Source organism: Pteropus vampyrus, unplaced genomic scaffold, assembly GCF_000151845.1.
Source record: "Pteropus vampyrus isolate Shadow unplaced genomic scaffold, Pvam_2.0 Scaffold98, whole genome shotgun sequence".
Classification (NCBI taxonomy): Eukaryota; Metazoa; Chordata; class Mammalia; order Chiroptera; family Pteropodidae; genus Pteropus; species Pteropus vampyrus.
The window spans coordinates 4,618,607-4,633,129 of record NW_011888879.1 but is presented as its reverse complement, the minus strand read 5'-3'; the positions used below and the strand labels follow the sequence as shown (position 1 = coordinate 4,633,129).

At 38.3% G+C, this 14,523-nt stretch overlaps 1 protein-coding gene across 5 annotated transcripts in view; it reads left to right on the top strand.

Moving 5' to 3' along the window:
• SWT1 (SWT1, RNA endoribonuclease homolog) overlaps nt 1-14,523 on the top strand; it is a 138,037-nt gene that overhangs the window by 99,769 nt on the left and 23,745 nt on the right. For 2 of the 5 annotated variants that reach the window (XR_002781407.1, XR_002781408.1), the window contains exon 19: nt 363-432. The exons of 1 other annotated variant lie outside the window; for it this stretch is intronic. The gene's annotated coding sequence lies outside the window, so the exon portion shown is untranslated. Of the gene's footprint in view, nt 1-362; nt 433-11,483; nt 11,521-12,282; nt 13,615-14,523 lie in introns of those variants that run through there. 2 more of the 5 variants (XR_002781410.1, XR_002781409.1) reach the window with 2 other exon arrangements.

The following is a 14,523-nucleotide window of genomic DNA, read 5'->3' as shown; positions in this document are numbered from 1 at the left end:
AGATTGACATTTCCACTGGGTTCTTGTTTTTGTCTTCTGAGAACCAACAGCAGTGTTTGCTCTTATTGCAAATGAAACTACTGGAGTATATACCTTCTAAGTTTTTTTAATACCCTGGGCTCCATCCTTCCAGTAAGATGTTATGAATTGCCCACTTGGGGTAGGCACACGACTGTATGGCCTGTTAGACACATGGTCCTACTTGCTGAACTCTAAATAGTGCCTTTGTGACCTGAAACAGTCAACTTTTCTTAAAGCTACAGTATGGTCATTCAGTGCATCTTTGCCTTGTATGGAATATATTTATATATTACCTTCTTTATGGATAATGACATGATTTATGCGTTCCATTTATCTTCCAGGCAACTCCAGACTTAAGCCTCTCCATCCAATTACTATATAATCCAGATGAAAACTTGAAAATGGAACATGGTAGGTAATTTCAACCTTATAAAGTAACAACTTATAAGATTTTGCTCTTAATATTTAAGTTAGACAAAATATATTTGAGGAGTGCTTAATGAAAATGAAAAATATCAACTATTTTATGTCAGACATCAAGAAAGATAAATTAGGAATTGGTGCCGATTTGCAATCTTTCCATTTTTATTACTCTGATCCAGCTTCAACTGTCTCAGCCCTAAATTCTGACTTTATTTATTACGTATTAGTCTGTTAAGGCTGTTGTAACAAATTAACACAAACAGTGGTTTAAACCAGCGGTCCCCAACCTTTTCAGCACCAGGCACCCGTGCTCCTTTGAGAATCTAATGCCTGATGATCTGAAGTGGAGCTGAGGTGGTGATACTAGCTCTGGGGAGTGGCTCCAAATGCAGAAGAAGCTTTGCTGGGTCACCTCCTGCTGTGCGACTTGGTTCCTAACAGGCCACAGACCAGTTTGAGTCTGCGGCCCAAGGGTTGGGAACTCCTGGTTTAAACAATAGAAATTTATTGTCTAACAGTTCTGGAGGCTGGAAGTATGAGTTCAAGGTGTCTGCAAGGCTGTACTCCCCCTGTAGGTGTTCCCCCTGTAGGTGCTGGGGAAGGATCTGTTCCAGGCCTTTCTCCTGGCTTCTGATCAGTCCTTGGCTTGTGACAGCATAGCTCCAATCTTTGCATTTTCCCTGAGTGTCTGTCTGTGTCCAAATTTTCCCTTTTTATAAGGATACCAGTCATATTGGATTAGGGGCCCACTCTAACCCAGTATGACCTTATCTTAACTGAATGTGCGATGACTCTGTTTCCACGTGAGGTCACATTTTGAGGTACTGACGGTTAGTACTTAACATGAATTTTGGAGGGGACATAATTTAACTCATAACACTTTAGTTCAGTATGTCTCAAGTTTGGTTCACTGACCACATTTGTCAAAATCACTTTGATGTTCTTTTTGGAAATGCTGGTCCCTAGGCTTCACCCTAGACAAGTGATTCTCAAAGGAAGGGAGTGCTTTTTGTTCCCCGTGACATTTCGCAACCTTTGGGAACAGGACTGGAGCAGGGGTGCTACTGGTATCTAGTAAACATCATAAAATATACAGGGCAGTCTGCCACAACAAAAAATGATTCCACCCAAAATGGCAATAGTGCCAACATTGAGAAACCCTACCCGAGAGCTACTAGGTTAGGATCTCTAAGAAAGAGGCCTAGAAATCTACATTTTGCCAAGCATCCCAACATCTAGTACCCACACTAAAGTTTGAAAAGCACTACATTCCCAGACAAAAAGCTAAAAGAGTTTATCACCACCAACCCAGTATTAGAAGAAATGTCGAAGGGCCTCCTTTAAGAAGAAAAAAACCATGAATAATAAAATAGCAATAACTACATACTTAGTAATAATTACTTTAAATGTAAAAGGATTAAATGCTCCAATCAGAAGACATTGTGTGGTTGAATGAGAAGAAAACAAGACCCTTATATATGCTGCCTACAAGAGGCCCATTTCAGATCGAAAGACACACAGTCTGAAAGTAAAGGGATGGAAAAATATATTTCATGCAGATGGAAATGAGAAATGAGCAATACTTAGACCAGACAAAGTAGGCTTTAAAACAAAGGCTATAAAACGAGACAAAAAAGGAAATTTCATACATAATTTCATACAAGATATTGAAGCAACCTAAGTGTCCATCAATAGATGATTGAATAAAAGAGGTGGTACATGTATACAATGAAATGTTACTTGGCCATAAAAAAGAATGAAATATGGTCATTTGCAACAACGTGGATGAAATATGGTCATTTGCAACAACGTGGATGGACCTAGAGGGTATTATGTTAAGTAAAATAAGTCAGACAGAGAATGACAAATACCGTATGATTTCACTTTTATCTGGACTTTAAAGAACAAAATAAACAAACAATCAAAACAGAAACAAACTCATAGATAAAGAGAACAAACTGGTGGTTGCCAGACAGGAAGGGTGTTGGGCAATGGGTGAAAAAGATGAAGAGATTAAGAAGTACAAATTGGCAGTTACAAAATAGGCATGGAGATGTAAAGTACAGGAAATAAAGTCAATAATGTAATAACTATGTGTAGTGCCAGGTGGGTACTATACTTATTAGGCGGATCACTTTATATCTTATGCAAATGTCTAACCACTATGCTATACACCTGAAACTAATATAAAATTGAATGTTGACTGAAAATTTTTAATAAAATAAATTAGAAAACTACCACAGATACAAAAGCCTCTTCTAGGTATAGGAACATGCTCCATTTCATGCCAGATAATTGTCACCTCTTTTATTCATTAGCCATGCAAATGATAAGTTAATCTAATTAAATATTACTCCTAGCAATTCGCACAATTTACAAATTTTACTCTAACATTAATTTTAAATTGGAAACTTGTTGTGTGATGAAAACTGTTGTGTGTCTATGGCTTGGCAAAGCAATGCTTTGCCTCCTCTGGTCCACTAGTTTTTCCTGTACTCTGAGTGACCGATTTTTCTATTTCATTTATTTCTCTTATCCCTTGTAGTCAATGCTGCTACTCTCTCAATTTCTCCTCTTTTGGCATTTGAAAAAATTTTTAGGTTACATTAGTGGTGTCTTAAGAGCAGAAACAAGAAAATGGTAGTGTTATAAAAGGCACAATAACCCAGAGGAAAATCTTAAAACTTCCATTAAAATAGGTCATTGGAAATTGTTAGGTATTGCAGCGCATAACAAATTGAGAATTTGATGGCTCTCTAAAAAATTGTTTCCCTTTTAGAGAGAATCTTCCATTTTCCTGGTAAGACTTCATTACAGACTTTGCATCAGAACAGGCAAACTGTTCAGATACTACTACTTTTTTTTTTAATCCAGAGATTATAAAATCAGAATACTTTTTGTCCTGCATTGTCTTTACTAGCTATTACATTATCCAAACTGACTATTTTATTCATGAGCTTTTGCTAGTTTTCTAAAGTCATCATTGCTAAAATTTTGAGAACGACTCTAGCCTCCTCTTCCAACAACCAAAATTCTCTGATAGTTTCTCTTTCAACAATTTCTTAGGAAATAGAACTTCTCATGCCATTCAGACATTCTTCCTGTAACATTATATGACCTTAAAGCCTGCTACTTCTTTGGACTATGTGGCCAACAGTTGTATATTCAGCTCTTGAATTCTAATGAGCAACCTAAGCTTTCCAGAAGCCTTAATCCAAAAAACCTTTTTTGAAAATCAACATGATTGCTGAGAGTAACAAGGCACAAAATAAGCAGGCTTTATAGTAAGCTGAGTTTTTAATATAAATATTAAAAGCAAACATATAAACAAAAGTGTGGTAACATATAGCACAATCTATACATTTAATATAGTTCAATTGGACTAGCCAGCCAATTGTTGCTAGTATAAACTGATCATTTAACATATGAAGAGACTACTTCACAGAAAAAATCAGGACAGAACAGTGGGGTTGTGACATTAGTTCTTCCTTCTTTATAATGTTTCCTACTGTCTGGAGGAGACCAGAGTGAAGTACAGTGAGAAAATGATGAAATTTTACAAGATTCTAGTGAACTTTTTAAACTACAGAAGACACAAAGTCACAAAGTTGTTATCTAAGTATTCCTACCACCGAGAGTAAGCACTCCCAGCTGTGCTTCTCCAAAACTGGTACTCTTAAGAACAGAATTATCAATTGAAATGTTTTGTTTCCCAATTATCTCTTCTCTAATGTCTTACTAGAGGGAAAAATGTGAAGAAAAACTGTAGAAGCAACTCATTCTATCAATGCCCTTATGGGTCACCATGCCTGAGACACCCTTCTCCCTCTTCAATGCTTCTCTCTTCTCAATACGTCGCTCCTACCTATCCTTCAAGACCCAATTGATACCTTTCCACTTCCAAGAAGTAAACTAATATAATGGAAAAAAGGATGGACTTGAAGGCCTATGTCTCAGTCTTGGCTAGGTTACATAACTATTTAAGGAAAATCTCTTGTCTTCTTGGTGATTATGTTTTCTAATCTTTAAAATGGGAACAATAATACTTGCCTCATGGAATTATATACTTGGCACATGGTGGGTGATGAGTAAATATTTATTTTAAGGCCTCCCCAAATTACTCAAGTATACATAACTTATATCTCCCTGAACCCTGGAACAACCCCGGCTTCTAAGTAGATTGTCTCTCTTACCTCAGACATCCAGAAGTGCTGGATGAAAGAAAGTCAAAATCACATATGCCTCTCCTGGCTCTTTCTGTCAAACTGATGTTTCCAAATAGTGATGATATGTGGTGGAGGAAGCTGGAGTGATAGAAGACTAGGAAAAGAAGAAAGGAAGTGGTTATTGAGGCATATCACATACTGGGGGCAGTGAAGGTACCGCAAATGACTTGGAGCAAGGACATCAATCAGATCTCCTTGCTAATTTCCTTTCCTTGTCTCAAAGAAGTCTCAAATATGTTGAAGGGGATATAGAATTCTCACCCTCCATTCTCCTAAGTTCCTGGTGGTCCAGATTCAAGGTATGTTCTATTCCATTAGTGACGGGAGCCTGAAAACCTATATTGATAGAGGAAGGAAGAGGGTAACCTATTCTGCTCTGTGCCCAGCTTTATGGGGATGAGGACTGTGGTTCACTGTGTGTCTAACTATAGTACCTAGCCTAGTGATTTTGCACATGATTTGTCTTCTAAAAAACAGATTCATTGAATTTTAGGAAATAATTTTCTTTATGTCAGTTGAATAAGAAATTTGGGGAGAATTTTCTTCTCTTTGAAAAATACTAACATTTTCTTTGCTATTAAGTAGGTCCTGTCAATTTCTAAACATCTTTCTTCAATAACTTATTATAGTGTTGTAAATGATTTAAGGTCTGCTGAATCGTAAAACTTTTATTGCTCTTGCTCTATCTAGAATGAATTTATGGATATTCAGTTAAATATAAATGTTAAATATAAATGAAAGAGAAAAATCCTTTATTACATGCATTTTTAAATGTACCGGATTGTCTATGTAGAAATAAACTTTATTAATCGACTACAATGTCACTATATAGAAATTTGTAGGTAATCTCTTAGTGTAGCACCAGTTCTCATTGGTCTCATTAAGTTTATGAAATGTGATGAGGCTTCACTTGAGGACATAGTAATTTGGAGATAACTTATAATTAGCCTGAACTACTTTGAGAGTCTACATCAGAGAAATTAAATATGGATTTTAAAAATCCTCAAAGACACCACAGAACCATGGTTATTTCTTTACCGTGTTATAAGTAAAGTGGTATAAAGAATGAAACTCGAGTTGCTGAAAGGTTAGGGCACTTACAAATGAATCGAAAAGCTTTTTTAACTATGTGTATACAAACAATATACTTCCTGTGTGGGAGTGTTCATCACATAGCTGTTTCTCAGATTTTTACATAAAGTTATTTTTGCCATAACTAAATGAATCCTGGTTTTTACTTCGCATTTCCTAGAAAATTAGGAGAAGTCTGTTACCTGAATTATGGAGAAAGTCAAGGTTCTTCCTTGTCTGTGTCTGTGCTTTGATATAAGATCTGCCCCAGCAAATCTCATCTCCTCATGTTCCTTTTCAGTCATACTGAACCCTTCCCCTCCTCAATACACCATGCCCTTTGGACCTGCTGTTGGAACTGACTGAAGTACCCTTTACCTGGTTAATTTCTACTTGTCCTCCAGGCCTCAATATAGAACTCATTTCCTCCAGGCAGCCTTCCCTGACTAGCCAACTCTGGGCAGCCTATCCCTCCATGAGACATCTCTCATTTTGCATTAATAACACAGTAATGCAAGTATCACTTGTCTGAGCCCCCTCTGCATGCTGCACTCTGGGAGGACAGAAACCATTCTGTTCTTCGTATCCCCAGTACCCATCCCAGGCCAGGCATGTAGAGATCCTCAAAATACGTTACTACAAATAATGAAGGAAAGACTGAATATTGCATTATTATTATTGCTTCGAGCTTTGAAAACACACAGATGTAGAGAAAGTGACTTTTGCCTGATTTTTGTAGTATGATGATCCATTTGTTTTAATCTTCAAATTCTCACCTAAAGTAATATAGCAGGTCCTGGAATAACTTTGTTGAGTTCAATGTTGTTTCGTTATAACATTGATGAGAAAGGAAAAAAAAAAAAAAAAACCCAATTCTCTGCAGGGCCACAGTCTGTGTGCAGTGTGCACATTCTCCCCACGCATGCATGGGTTTTTTCTGGCACTCAGGCATCCTCCCGCATCCTAAAGATGTGCACGTGAGGTGAACTGGCACATGCGCACATTGTCCCATTCTGAATGAGTGTGATTGGCTCTGTGCTGGAAGGGCATCCTGTCCAGGGCGGTTCCAGCCTTGTGCCCCAACTGCCAGGCCAGGCTCCAGCCCCCCGAGGTCCTGAACTGGAATAAGCGGATTGGAAAATCATCTTACTTAACCTTTCTTAAACGCGTAGCTAGCTCCCACTTATTTCACTCTAATATTAGAGCATTTGGATCTTTATTTAGAAGTTTGGTGATGTGTTTATGATTAGAAATATGCCATAGGAACTTAACTCTTGTCTATATCAATCAGACTGTAGTAAAACTGGCTGTTATATGTTTCATTTTAAGTTGTAGTTTCCAAGAACATATAGGTGAGGTATGTGATGTTCACAAAGTAGGAAAGTACCATGTAGGTAGACACTTCTCTGTCACTTTCCAGAGAAACGTATCAGTGTGGACATTGAAAGCCTTTCACAGGACCTGTTTACCCACATGTGGTGGCCCACGTGTCAATATTAGACACCAAGCAGCAAATCAGTCACATAAATTCTTAACACATTGACTCATTCCATTTTCTGGAAGATAATGTTGCAAGTATGTAAATCCTCTTATACACTGCAGAGTCTGTTTCTGGGTTTCTTAAGCTCCTCCATTACATCACAAGCTTCTTGCATGTCTTCGTGTTTTCACAACCACAGAGCAACAATTTGGAGTGTTAGAGGCACGTGGGCCCTCCTTACATTATTTTATTCACAACAGCCTCATTATCATTCTATGGGTAAGGAGATGGGAATTTAGCATGTTGGGAAGCTTTCCCAAAGTCATGTTGCTTGAATGTTGGAGCTAGGAGTTCAGTTCCGGAGAGTGATCCGAAGCCTGGCCCTGTTCCAGCGGTGCGGGCTGCCCTTCAGTGCATGTTTACTGAATCGATTTCTTAATAATTTCCACAGGAGACTAATGAATCGGCAGGCACAACTAATTCATCTGGCAGAGGGGTAGATAGGGAGGATATTGATAGCTTATGTAACTGAACTTTTGTCTTTGGAGCTAGTGAAGTTAGGTATTAAGGATAATCAGAAGCACACTATAACCAGTAAAGAGCCATAAACACATCAACCTGGCATGCAGACCAAAATGGAGTAACTCTTCTGGATAAACAATGTCAGTCTAACCTTACTAACAGATCTCTAAGAGAAACAAGGTGAGGTAGAAACAGCTAATTGCCTATGTCTTCTATCCATTCTCATTCTCCTCCTTAGAAACACAATATTAAAGGCTACAGTCTGTAGCCTCCCTTGCAGCCAGTTTTGATAAACGGAAGTATTGTGTGAGGACTTTGTAAAACTGTCTTCAAAAGGAAGAAGGGTGCTCTTCTGCTTTCCTTTTTCCTGCTGTCTGGAATGCAGATGTGATGGGTTGAAGTCAGGTGGCCATTTTGGATCATGAGGTGATAGGCGGAGGATGACCAGAGCAGGGCCATAAAAAAAGCCTAGCTTCTAATGACATTTGAGCTGCCATTCCTGCTCTGCACTGCCAAAATGTAGACTTCCTCTATGTGAAAGGATAACACAGTTTCATCCTGTTTAAGGCAAAAATGGAAGAAGAAATAGCCAATTTAGCGATTTCCGTCATTTAAAAAAGTATTCCTTCTGTGTGTTATTCTGTTTCTGTTCAATTTATTTAATCTTGCAATACAACAGCTGTTTATATTTCCTGAAACCTACACTGTACATTTGAAACTAGCAAGCAGCAAACATCATTTCTGGTGTTTTGGTTATCGATCCTATATAACAAGTTCACAGTTTGTTGTTTGTAAGAGACTCTGATTAAAGGTCAGGAGATCACATGTAAAGTCTACAATAATCTCAAGTTTTGAATTATACAATTTAGAAGGTTAGTCTCTGCCTCAGCTTTCTCTTATCTGACCATTGATCTAGTGCTAAATTATTTTTATTCTTTCAAATGGCGTATTATCCTACTTGATGGTTAACAGCGAATGTTTACTGAGTTTATGTATAGTAATATGTAAAACATTGTACTGTATACAATGAGTTCCCAGATGGATTGTAAAGGTTTTGATTTTCTTAGGAGATAATCAGTTTATTGAATGGGGTAAAAACTCTCTGGGGTGCAAAAAAGGAATGGCTTTATTTTTCTCTTACTTTCAAACGTATACTCTCATTCCTGCCCTACAGGTAACCCTGCAGAGAGATCCCATAGCTTTTTCGTCACTTTGGGGTATTTACAGCTCACTTTCGGATATTAAAAGACAATTACAGTTCAGTCTAAATCAAAACCTTGCATCTAATTCTTTAATCCAATGGTATTTAATCTCATCTGATTCAAAGTTTCCCCACCCTTTCCTCCCCGCTCTCCCCAACTCAGGCCTGATCCAGGCCTCAGGCACCTGCAGTGGGCGGGGATGTGTGATCTTTCTCTATTCATCTGGTAAATACGACTCCATTCTAATTACTTCCCTTTATTCCTGCAATGTTCCCTCTTGTTTATTTCTCTCTAGTCTCATTGGCCTCGTTTCCATCCCAGGACATATTAAGCGTGTTTGCGGCAAGGGCCTTTGGGTTTCCTGTTCTCTCTGCTTAAAACCCTCGTCCCCCAGCTGTCTGCGTGGCTTGCTCCCTCACTTTCAGGCCTCTGCTCTGTGAGGCCTTCCCTGACCACTCTGTCTCAAGACACACACCTACACCCGTCACTTCCTTATTCTGCTTTATTTTTCTTCTCTCGCCATCTAAGTTATGCTTTATTTTTCTTTTCTCACCATTCACTAAATTCTGCTTTTTCTTTCTTCTCTCGCCATCTGATACATTACACTTCCACTCTCTCCCCTACTGCAAATACCTCCCATCTTTATGAGGGAGGCCAGGGGGAGCCTACCTTTCTCTCTGTAAGGGGAGAGGAGGAAAAAAAGCCAAAACACTCTCTCCTCCTTGAATTCCCATTCTCCTTGACTTTCTTCAGTCACTATTCACAATTTGGCCATGTCACATAGATACTGGACCGATCTATTTTCTTTGACTGAGTCTGTCATAGATATATCAGGCACTCTTTTTAGCATGTGGGGGTAATTGTCTCAAATCATTCTCTCAGCTTTGAGACTTCAGCTAAAAATATAAAGACAACAGGTAGAACTTCATTCAACATGCTGTTAAATAAGAAACTTATAAACTAACATGCTCTAATTGTCACAAAGAGAACATTTGAAATTCGAAGTAACCGTTGTGATCCATGAGTTTAGGATGTCCAATTTTTAGGAAATAGGCATTTTCACATCTCAAAAGCAGTGTAAAATCATTGGTGCAGTTACTGTGGTGGAAATCCACTGGTTCTGGCTATCTAGCACTCGCTCCTTCTCCTTCTTGGACTAAGCACCCTTGGGCCACAGTAAATGTTCATGGATGGGTATGTGACCGATTTTGGACCAGTTAGAGCCAATATTTGGAGAGGAATCTGGAAGATATACACCTGATGCTGCTGGAGCCATCACCTGGAGAGTGCTTGCCTCAGAGTGAAGGCTGGAAAGAGGAAAGTGGATGTGTGAGAAAGAGGCCAAGGTGCAGTGATGTGTTGATCCAGCCATGCCTAGACTTTTTGTCTGAGTCAGTTATTTCCTTTTTTTCTTAAGCCAGATGACTGGACATTTCATCACTTGCAAGCTAATAGTCCTGGCTATCGCCATGTCACTTCTCGACTTAAATCGTCGTCTCTAGGTTGCCATCTGAGCTGTTCCCGGAACATTTTCTCACGATGGGCTTTTTTCACGAAGTGCTGGTAATCGAAAGGACTTATTAATGTTCCATTCTGGGATTCTTTTGGCCACAAGGCACAACATAAGAAATATTGTGAGTAATTGTTTTGACAGTTTTGATAATGTTATGTTCGGATGCAAGTTGTATTTGTGATTCTGAATTTTACTGTTCAACATATGGCTGAAGAAGACATTCTCTTTTTTTATTTACTTTCCATAAAAATCCAACATGTTAGGTTTATATTCTTCTTGTTTATGTTCTTCTTATCACTTTCCTTAGTTAGTCTTTAGAGAAAGTATACAAATATCTTTAGGTTATTAATCTTTTATGTTCAAATATGAGTAATATAACTAACTTCAAAGGTACTAAAATTCCCTAAGAAACCTAAAATCCTTTAATATTCAAAAGCATATATTCTCCCTGGTGTCTGAAACGTATTCTTCTAATAAAGAAATTAAAAAAAATTTTTTAAGTAAATTTTTATTTTTCAATTACAGTTGACATTTTAGATGTACAACATAATGATTAGACATTTGTAATTTTTTATGTAATTATATCATATTCTTCACATTACTCCACCAATCTCTTCTAATAGATGACCATCTTCCAACTTCGTATGTCCAAGTAGGTGACGGCTCAGTTTCTGTCTATGGGCATGAAGAGCCACTTCAGGGAGCATTACCTGCTTGCCCTATTACTGTACCCACAGTTGTTTGTTTAGTAAGCATCCATTTTATCTTTGTGTCCAAGTCCTCTGACTTGAAAACAAGGTTGTAATTGACTGCGCTGCCCATTCAGAGACTTCATGTTGGTATTGGGTTATTCAGCTCACAGCCCTTTAATGTCAGCAAACATACAAATTAAGATGCACAACAGAACTCACCCTTAACTCCATCTCAGCTGCTCCATCCCACGCTCATAGAAAGTTTGTGTACTAGTTTTCTATTGCTGTGTAATAAATTTAGCAGCTTGAAATAACATCCATTAATTATCTCAGTTTCCAGGGATCTGGAGTCCCTGCACGGCTTAACTGGGTGAGTCCTCTGCTCAGAATTTCCTAAGGCTAAAATCAAGGTATCAGCTGTATTGCAGTTCTTACCTGGGGTCTGGGTTCTCTTCCAAGCTCACTTAGGTTGTTATCAGAATTCAGTTCCTTGCAGTTATGAGACTGAGGACTTGCTTTCTTGCTGACTATCATCCAGGAGCCATTCTAGCTCCTAGGAGCCACCAATACACAGGCACTCTCAAATGACAATACGGTAATTTACTTCTTCACCAGCAGGAGAAAAACTTTCTGACATCTCCTATCTCTGACCTCCAGGCCCTCTATAATGTTTTTTTTTTTTTTTTAATTAAATAATTAATTAAATTGAAGAAATTATTAAAATCCCCCCCCATCTACCTCCTCCCTACCCCCTACCCTCTGTTAACCACTATTGCATTGTCCATGTCCATGAGTCTCTGTTTGTTTGTTCTGTTCATTTGTTGCTTTTAGGTTTCTATCTCACATATAAGTGATATGTGATTTTCAACGTTTTCTGTCTGGCTTATTTCACTTAGTATGATTATTTCAAAGTCCATCCATGTCGTTGCAAATGGCAGTATTTCATCTCTTCTTATGGCTGAAAAGAGATTTTTCTTAAAGTCACATATAGGCCAAAGTGATTTAGATCTTTGAGAATTCTTAGCAATGTTACTGTTGGGAGAATTAATATTCTGGAATAAAAAATTAGCGCTAATACTGTGATTTTATACACCACTAAAGTTCTAACTTTAATTTTTTATTTTTAATCTAGAAGAAAACATTTGCTGGAAGAAATACCAAAAATGGAGAGGAGATTTGACATCGTTTTTATTACAGATTGAACCAAAAGAAAGAACCTTGAGCTCTGGATACCATAAAATACCACATGGGGTCTAGTTTTGGGTTCCTCCTCTAAAAAGGATGTGGAGATGCTAGACAGGTTCCCAAGAGAAACAGAAATGAAGGTGATTAGGGAAGCAGGAGCCTTACTTGTTATTCTTCAGAATTTGGATGTCTTCAAGGCAATGGGAAGTGGCTGAAGGATATCAATATAGGGAGGAATGTTATCATATTTGCATATTTTAAAAAGCCTTTGTAGAAGGTTTTTGTAAGGAGAAAGCTAATGAATTCTCCATATCCACAAGAGAAAGCGTAAGAGGGAAAAGCTGAGATGCAAGGATTGAATTATTGCAAGAAAGGGTCGGATAAAACAAAAACAGTTGACCCCGTGAGTGATGAGACAAAGACAGTGAAGAGCTGAATGCGTTTTATAAAGGATGGTCATCTTTCATATTTTAAATTATGTTTCTGGTTGAGGCCAGAGGTTAGATAGACTTAGATTTCCTAATTCAATTGTGTTCTTTAGAAGAGTTGTTAATAGATGTTTCATGAACGGGAAACAAGTTTCAGTGTCTCCACGAGTTCGGCTTTGGCACAACCGGATGGGCCCATCCGTTTACTGCCGGCCTTTTTACCACCTTCGACGTGCTAACCTGCACTGTGAACCTTCGAGTGGGACCCTGGATTTGGGGTTCCCCAACTTAACTGAGCACTTTGCTCCTCTGTTCTAAGGAGCACACTTGGTAAATTACTGACCCAGATGCTTCTGGTTCTATTAAGCAACTCGCAGATTTTTCCCAATACGAAAAAGTATTTAAATTTTGCAATTACTTTTTCGTAGTGTTGATCCATTACAAGTGATTGATCTTGCAATCCTCAAATAGGTCTGCTAGAATTTAATAATAACTAGATAATGACTGCTTTTTAGAATCCTTATTTTTAAGATGGATAATCAGATAAAATATGTCCGGCTATGGTCGCTTTAAATTCAAATCAGACTAAAAACTTAACAGCCAGTTTAGTAGATAAGTTGGAAAAGCACAGTTCTATTTATTTCAAAGAATTAGAAGAAAATAGGGAGAAGATAAGCTGTTCCTGTTCCTCCACCTGAAGATATTTCCTGATACAAGTCAAAACTCTTAATGGGAGTTACACTTCTGTGTCATTTAAACAAAGCTAGATGAAATTTTGGAGTTATCTAAAGAATGTTAATTACCATTGAGAATGTGACACTAGGTTGCCAAGAATTAAAAAAAAAAAAATCTCTCAAGAATAGTTTTTCTAGTGATTTAATCTAACCCTAGGATTGCAAATAGATTTCAGTATAGATGCCAATTAGTTGACAGTGCTGCTTGGAGTATCAGGTCGGGAAGAGTTGAGACTGAGTCTCGGTGCAGTGGAGCAGGTGTGACGATTGAGTGTGGCAGTGCAGCAGTGCCTGCCTTGTGCCGGGGAGGGGAGGGGAGCCCCCCATCTTTATGGTCGCCATCCCCGTTTTTAAGTCATACTCAAAGGTATGTTAGGTCATAAAAGGTGCCGTGAGCTGGACTGGGTCAGAAACAACTATTTGAGAAATGTAGATTACTACAAAACGATTCAGAAGATCTTGTCACATCACCCAGAAGGTTTATAACCCTACAGGTCTGCAAGAAGCTATTGTACGAAGCAACGGTATTACATTAAGTTAGGTTAGAAATGTGAACTTTGCAGAAATGTGGTATGACAGTGGACTTCCTAGAAAAGGATCTTTGACAAAGAAAGCTACAAATCTCCTTTAGCACATGAAGTGTAAGTTTTCAAATTTGGTATGTCCATATGAGGTTTTCTGCTGGAAATGAAATAGTTTATCTTTTTGTGAGTAAACGAGTTAGTGTTCATTATTATCTGTGTTTTGCCAAGTGGGACTGTAAATTCTTAATGAGATTCTCAATATAAAGACTAAAGAATTTTCTCTCCTTTGGCAAATGAGGCTTCTATTATGGGGATCCCGAAGTCCCTGCCGTGGATGGGTGACATTGTCAAAGGAAAGGATACTTCACTGGGAATAAAAGAGGAAAATAGTAATGTCGTATGCTTGTTGATCACATAGAATGCAGACAAATCCCAGCCCACATCTCCCAGTGAGCTAGTCCTGTCAGTGGATGAACTGCCTGCCACCCAAGTGGAGTGACAC